General features: G+C 52.3%; 1 pseudogene; it reads right to left on the reverse strand.

Moving 5' to 3' along the window:
• Positions 1-265: 265 nt before the first annotated feature.
• Positions 266-1,467, reverse strand: LOC142435815 (large ribosomal subunit protein uL3 pseudogene; annotated as a pseudogene).
• Between the last annotated feature and the right edge of the window lie 5,661 nt (positions 1,468-7,128).

A 7,128-nucleotide genomic window follows, 5' to 3' on the forward strand; every position in this document is an offset into this window, starting at 1 on the left:
AATGTTTATACAGTAGCTTTTCCCCTATGTCCCTTTTGCATTGTTTTTAAAGCTTTCCTCCGTGGACTCAAGTGTACTTGTCCTTTTGTTCTTGGTTTACTTCGCTTAGCATGCTTTCCTCCAGTTCTTCCCATGCAGTGATGTGCTTCAAATTTTCATCACTACTTTTTAGCGATGTGTAGTACTCCATTATATGTATGTACCACATTTTTCCCCCCCACTGAAAAAGAAGTCTTTATTCTGATCCCACCAGCTGTACCATCTGTTATGTGCCTTCCTCCTTGACAATCTGGTCTTTCTTGAGTGGTCCCATGAAAGCTTTTTTCTCTTCCACGGTCTGGAAACGGCCATGGCCCAACTTGGAGGTGGTGTCGATGAACTTGAGGTCGATCTTCTCCAGGGCACGGCGCTTAGTCTGCACCAGCAGGGACTTGTGCAGAGTCAGCACCCGCTTCTTGGTGCCCACCATGCCGCCATTCAGCATAACAAAGTCATTGATCACTTCCCCGTAGTGGACAAAGTCGCCCTGGGGTTGTTGCTCTTGTCAGAGAGATCTTAGTCGGTGGAGGCATTGTTCTTGATAAGATTGCCGTCCTTGATGAGGTAGCCCTGGCCAATCTTATAGATCTTGTTGATCTCTGTGCGGTGGTGGTAGCCTTCCTGCCCAGCGTGGGCCATCAAGAAGGCCACACGGGTGGGATGCCAGGCCCCGATACAAGCCACCTTGCACAACCCTCGGTGGGTCTTTCGGGGCAGCTTCTTGGTGTGCCAACGACTGGTGACCCCTTTGTAGCCTTTGCCCTTGGTCACCCCCGTGATGTCGATCATTTCATCCTGCCCGAAAACCTGGTTCACTGGCACCAGCTTCTCTCGGGCCCAGTCCAGCTTCTCAGCCACGGAGCCCCCGTTCACCTGCATCTCCGTCAGGTGCGCCTTCTCCTGGCGCAGGAGGAGCAGGTGCGTCTGGGTGTGGGCGATGGCGCGCATGACCGGGCAGGACTTCTTCATGCTGCTAAAGTCTTTCTCGAGCTGCTTCTTACCCTCGTCATCCTGCCACTTCTTGCAGTACTTGGTGAAAGCCTTCTTCTTCGAATTGTGCCAGTTCTTGTAGAACCGCCGCTTGCACTCGTCGTCACTGATGTGTTCTGCAAAGACCGTCTTGAAGGTCCGGAGGCCGTGAGGTGTCTACACATAGCCCACGATGCCCACCACCAACATGGGAGGGGTCTCCATGATGGTCACGGCCTCCACCACTTCCTTCTTGTTCACCTTGGAGCCTGGCCTGTCGACCTCGCGCACAATGTGGGTCATGCCGGCCTTGTAGCCCAGGAAGGCCGTCAGGTGGACCGGCTTGGAGCCATCATCCTTGGGGAAGCTCTTCACCTTCCCGCCTTGCCGGCTGCTGCGCTTCCGAGGCAGGAAGCCCAGAGCCCCATTCTGGGGCGCCAAGAACTTCCGGTGTGACATTACATCGTTGATCCCCGCTGGTAGAGGTACCCTAGCTTTTTAATCCAATTGTCAGGTGATGGAAATTTGGCTTGTTTCCAATTCCTTGCAATTGTGAACTGTGCCAATGAACTTTGGAGCACAGATGTTTGATCTTGGTTTGTTTCTTGCCCAGTAAGAGTGGGGGGGGGGTTGCTTGGTCATATGGTAACTCTATTTCCATCTGTTTTAGATATCGCCAGTAGACCTCTTTCTTACACACATATGAGTCTCCCTGGATTTGTTTCACGGATGATGTGTCTGGGTCATTGTGTGGTCGTGGTCTCTTTTAAGACTTGATCGATGTTTTCTTTACATTGTTTGTCCTGAAGGTCTCTTTTGTACCCTAAAACAAGGAGTCAAGGAGATGCATGGGACTTGATTGCTGAAGGGGGGCAGGAGTGAAGAAATGGACCCAAAGGGTGTCCATACCACTTCTGGGCTCTGCTCTGGAGCTGTGCCAGCTGTCCATGAACTGTTGGCACCTGTGGCCGAGGCTGCGGGCTGACCCCAGGCTTCTCTGGCAGAGGAGGGCTGCCTACTGCTCTGGGATATGGGGGATGTCCGGAGGCTGAAGAAGGGGATCAAGTTGTGATCAAGAGGCCCCTGGCATGGGAGTGTACTGGCTCATCTCTTCCTCTGCAGCGTCCCACAGAAGAGGTCCCCTGGCCTGGCCCCGATGCTAGACCCAGTGGCATACCTGCCCCTGAACTTGGAGGAGGCCCATCTCCTGCTCCAAGGCCTCGTGTCTGTGCAGCAGCCTCTCTATGCTCTCCAGAGCCTTCCCAAGGTCCAGGACTCTAGCAAGGGCACACTGTGGAGGACGGGCACATTACAGGCTTGGCCTCTGCCCTTCTGCCCAGGGTTCTCTTCGATCCTTTCTTCCTGGCTGGTCTTGGTCTTGGCCTCGGGCAGGTGACAGAGTCTGATTAGTGTCTGCACAGTGACACTGCGGGTGTTGGGGACAAGGCTGCTGGATGGAAAACCAGTACCTAGCAGGGGTCCCAGCTCTTCCTGTCAATTCCCTTCCTGCCTCCCTTCCATGGGGTTTCTGTCTCATAGGCCAGGTGTTTCTGAAACCGCATCAGCTTCTCTTTGTGGTCCCCAAGAGGGACAGGCTATTCCAGCTGCTGGCCCCACCCCTGGATCCAGTCGCCGTCCTGTGTGATGGTGGGGACATGAGTGCCCAGATGTTCATACTGCCTTGGTCCCAAGCGGTGACCCCGTCTGCCCCTCGGGCTCTGCCAAGGAGTGAAATGCTGACCAAGCTCAGGGACAGCACAATAATTTTTCTTTCACCCAAGATGACAGGGCCCAAGCCCATCAGTCTTCAGATCTAGGAAGTGGCTGGGCATGGGCCATGGGTGGGTTCTCATGTGGAGGGTGCCCCTCAACCACCACTGGGGCCCTGTCTACTCTGCCCATCAGGATGACAGGTGTCCACACGGGTCTGAGAATCAAGGGCCCTGGGCTCCAGTCCTAGCTTTGCCCCTGGAAAAGCCATTAAACTCTCCACATCCCGTTCCACCGCAGGCCGCCCCTTGGCCCCTAGTGGGGCTGAAGGTCACTTGTAAAGGTGAAAAGGGGTTCAGGTGGGGTGCCCTCTGACCTGGCTACCAGCACTGAGAAAGCCGGCAGTAATCAGAGAGGTGTGAAGCTTGTGTCACTGACCTTCTCCCAGGGCTTCGACTCAAGCTGGCCGCTCACGTATTGTGCCCAGCAGGCCCTGAACCCAGGGGCCTTGCAGCACCCTGGCCTGTTCTCTCAGCACAGCCTCCTGCATAGTGGGAGGTGGGAGGTGGACCCAGCCCTGAGTACCGAGTGTACCCCTGCTGGGGCTGGCTCACAGCCCATAGCCCTCACTATAAGTCCCGGGGGCCTCCCCTCAGCTCTGCATTTGAGGGTTGGCCAGGCTCCTGGGCAGAAGGAAGCAGGGGCCATGTGATATGGGCAGATCCAAATGCCCTCTGTGGTCCCCAGAGTGTGGCCTAACCCATCCCCATGCACTTCTGGGTGCTTGGGCACCTCGGCTTGGTCACCAGCCCTGGATTGGAGCCCCTGGCTCCTTGGTAATCCCTCACCCACCAGCACAGGTTCGGTGTGCATACACACCTCACCCGTGTTCCCCCAACAGTCTGGATACCCCGGCCCTATCAGGGTCATGCCCATGACCGTCCCGGCCATCACCTCCCTATCCTGTGTGCTCAGCACCTCGGGAAGGTGCCATGCTTCTGGATCAGCCGCTCCACCTCTTCCACAGAGCCCTCCAGGACACTGGCTTCCTGGGAGACCTGGGGCAGCCATGGAGGTGACACAGAGGTGGGGGGGGGTGATCGGGGGCACAGATGGTGGTTTAAAGGGAACCCTAGACAGCAACATCTGCCAGAACCTTGGTTTACAGCCTGGGCTCTCTGGGGGTGCCTCAAGGGGCCTGCGGCTGGGGGTGGGGAGGTGGGTGCTGAGCAGGAGGAGAAGGAACCTGAGGAAGAAGAGCATTCCAACCTGGGGGCTGTTAGGAACATCCCAACTTCTGACGAGGTGGTGAGGAGCCCCATCAATTTCCAACCAAACCGCATAGGGCTTGGCTGGCCGGGGCCAGGTGCGGGGAGGAGATGGCCCTGAGTGACCTGAGGCTCAGGAGTCCCCTTGGCCACTTGGGAAGACACACTATCTAGCTCCGTATCAGAATAGCAGCCAGTGATCCAGGAAGCAAGGCGGATTGGGGTGGTACTACAGGAGGACTGGAGGTCCTGGGGTCAGTGTGTCTGTGTGTGGTGAGGAGAGCTGTCTCCTGGGCCTGCAGGATCTTGTCCAGCTTCCACACTGTCTGAGGAAGAACTGCTTGCGGTGCATGGCCTGCCGTCTCCCTTGCTTCCGTTCCCAGGCCTGAAAGACCTGCTCCCAAGCATCCTGCAGGGCGCATAGCCTTTCCTGGACCTGGGCATGGGCATGGACACAACCGAAGGTGGTGCTGAGGGAAGCTCCAGAGAAAAGGTGCTTGACTGTCCCACCCAAGGGGAGGGTATTGTTTGTGTTTCCACAGGGAAAGAGGGACCAGATATCAAGCCAGTGCCAGATGAATGCAGTGTGCCCGCACGGAGTGGGGAGCCAGTGGAGGGGCCTGAGGGCTGGGCTCCCATACCAGCTATGTGGACAACTGCCCCTGTCCCCAGAAGAATTTACGTCAGAGGACAGCACTGAAGCTGCATCTAGGAGAGAGGGGCATGTTTGATCAGAGCAAATGGGAGCAAAGAAGGGGGAGGAAGAGAGAGTGGAGCATATCCAGGCCCATCAGGCCTGGAGGACGATATCCCGGCTCTGAACAGCCAGTGGACAGAGTGGACAATGTGGCTGGTCCCACTACGAGACACACCGTCCATTGATGGCCCAGTGCCCTAAGGGGGACAACACTGGAGACTCAGGGTTAGAACTGGCCCAGACTGATCCTATGGCACTGAGGCAAACCACTAAAAATGTGTGGCAGAGCAACCGTGGGAGCAGAGCAGGGAGACCCTGAGGTAGTACAAAGGACAGACTCTGGGGCCAAAGCATGGTACCCCATTGGACCTGACTGAAGGACACGCCTAGAGATTAAAAATCAGACCTTCATCTATGTATAGGTTTTTCTTTCTTTAAAATTTTTTTCTTTTATTTTATTCTTAAAAAAACATTTTATTAGGGACTCATACAACTCTTATCACAATCCATACTTACATCAGTTGTATAAAGCACATCTGTACATTTTTTTGCCCTCATCATTTTCAAAGCATTTGCCTTCCAAAATTAATTTATTCTTCTATGGGTAATTGGTTTCCTTTTTGTTGTCATTGCTGTGTTCTCACTCATTGCCTATCTTGCAATGACTTGATTTTTGGTGCATATTATTATCTCTACAGACCTATCTAGATACGATAGACTGCATGAATAGTTTGGAGGAGAAAACAAGGGGACCAATAGTTCCGGGGGAATAGGGGAGTGGGAGAGAAGGGGGCAAAGGGGTAGTGCTGACCAACCCAGGGACAGGGGAGCAATAAGTTATTCAAAATCAGTAGCAAGGAGGGTGTGAGTGGTCTGGTAGGGATTCAGCAAGGGCAAGGTAACCGAGAGAAATTACTGAAACCCAAATGAAGGCTGAGCATGATAGTGGGACAAGAGGAAAGTAAAAGGAAATAGAGGAGAGAACTAGGTGACAAAGGGTATTTATAGAGGTCCAAAGACTGGAATGTACATATGTAAATATATTTATATGAGTGTAGGGAAACAGATCTATGTGCATATATTTATAGGTTTAGTACTAAGGCAGCAGATGGACATTGGGCCTCCACTCAAGCACTTACTCAATGCAAGAGCACGTTGTTCTATTAAATTGGCATTCCAGGATTCACACCTTCCCGACACGATTGCTGAAGAAAAATGTGTGCATAAGCAAATGTGGTGAAGGAAGTTGACGGTGCCCGGCTATCAAAAGATATAGCGTCTGGGGTGTTAAAGGCTTGAAGATAAATAAGCGGCCATCTAGCTGAGAAGTATCAAAGCCCACATGGAAGAAGAACACCAGCCTGGCTGACCACGAGATGTAGAAGGGACCAGTTATCAGACATCAAAGAACTAAAAATCGTATCAGTGGGTGCCCACCTTCCTGATACGATCAGTGAAGACAAACGTGTGCATAAGCAAATGTGGTGAAGAAAGCTGATGGTGCCTGGCTGTCAAAAGATATAGCATCTGGGATCTTTAAGGCTCAAAGATAAACAAGTGGCCACCTAGTTCAGAAGCAACAAAGCCCACATGGAAGAAACACACCAGCCTGTTTGACCACGAACTGTCGAAGGGATCATGAGGTATCAAGAATCAAAGAACAAAAAATCATATCATTGAAAATGTGGGTGAGTGCAGAGTGGAGACTCAAAGCCCATTGGTAGCCAACCGGACACACTTTACTGAAGGGTTGTGGGGAGGAGATGAGCCAGTCAGGGTGCAGGGTAGCAACGATGAAACATATAACTTTCCTCTAGTTCTAAAATGCATCCTCCCCCCACTCTCATGATCCCAATTCTACCTTCCAAATCTGGCTAGATAAGAGGGTGTACATAGGTACAGATAGGAACTGGAAACACAGGGAACGCAGGACAGATGACTCCTTCAGGACCAGTGGTGAGAGTGGCGATGCCTGGAGGGTGGAGAGAATGTGGGGTGGAAAGGGGAAATTGATTACAAGAATCTACAAATAGCCTCCTCCCTGGGGGAGGGACAGCAGAGAGGAAGGAAGGGGGAGACTTTGGACAGTGCAACATATGATAAAATAATATTAATTTATGAATGATGAAGGTTTCATGAGGTAGGGGGGAGTGGGGAGGGAGGGGGAAAATGAACAGCAGATATTAAGGGCTCAAGTAGAAGGCAAATGTTTTGAGAATGATGATGGCAACAAATGTACATATGTTATTTTAAAAAAAAAAAACCCTTTTATTATTTAAGCTTAATTTATTCCCAAGCCTTGAGTTTTTGCTTCTTCAGTTTCTTCTGGGAAATCTTTTTCTTCAGTGCAACCTCCTCTTCTGGCTTGGGAACGATTTGTTCCTTCTCAGTCAGGATCATTTCAATGTGGCAGGGGGAGCTCCTGTGTGGATTAATCTAGCCAAG

This window comes from Tenrec ecaudatus (genome assembly GCF_050624435.1).
Source record: "Tenrec ecaudatus isolate mTenEca1 chromosome 1 unlocalized genomic scaffold, mTenEca1.hap1 SUPER_1_unloc_18, whole genome shotgun sequence".
Classification (NCBI taxonomy): Eukaryota; Metazoa; Chordata; class Mammalia; order Afrosoricida; family Tenrecidae; genus Tenrec; species Tenrec ecaudatus.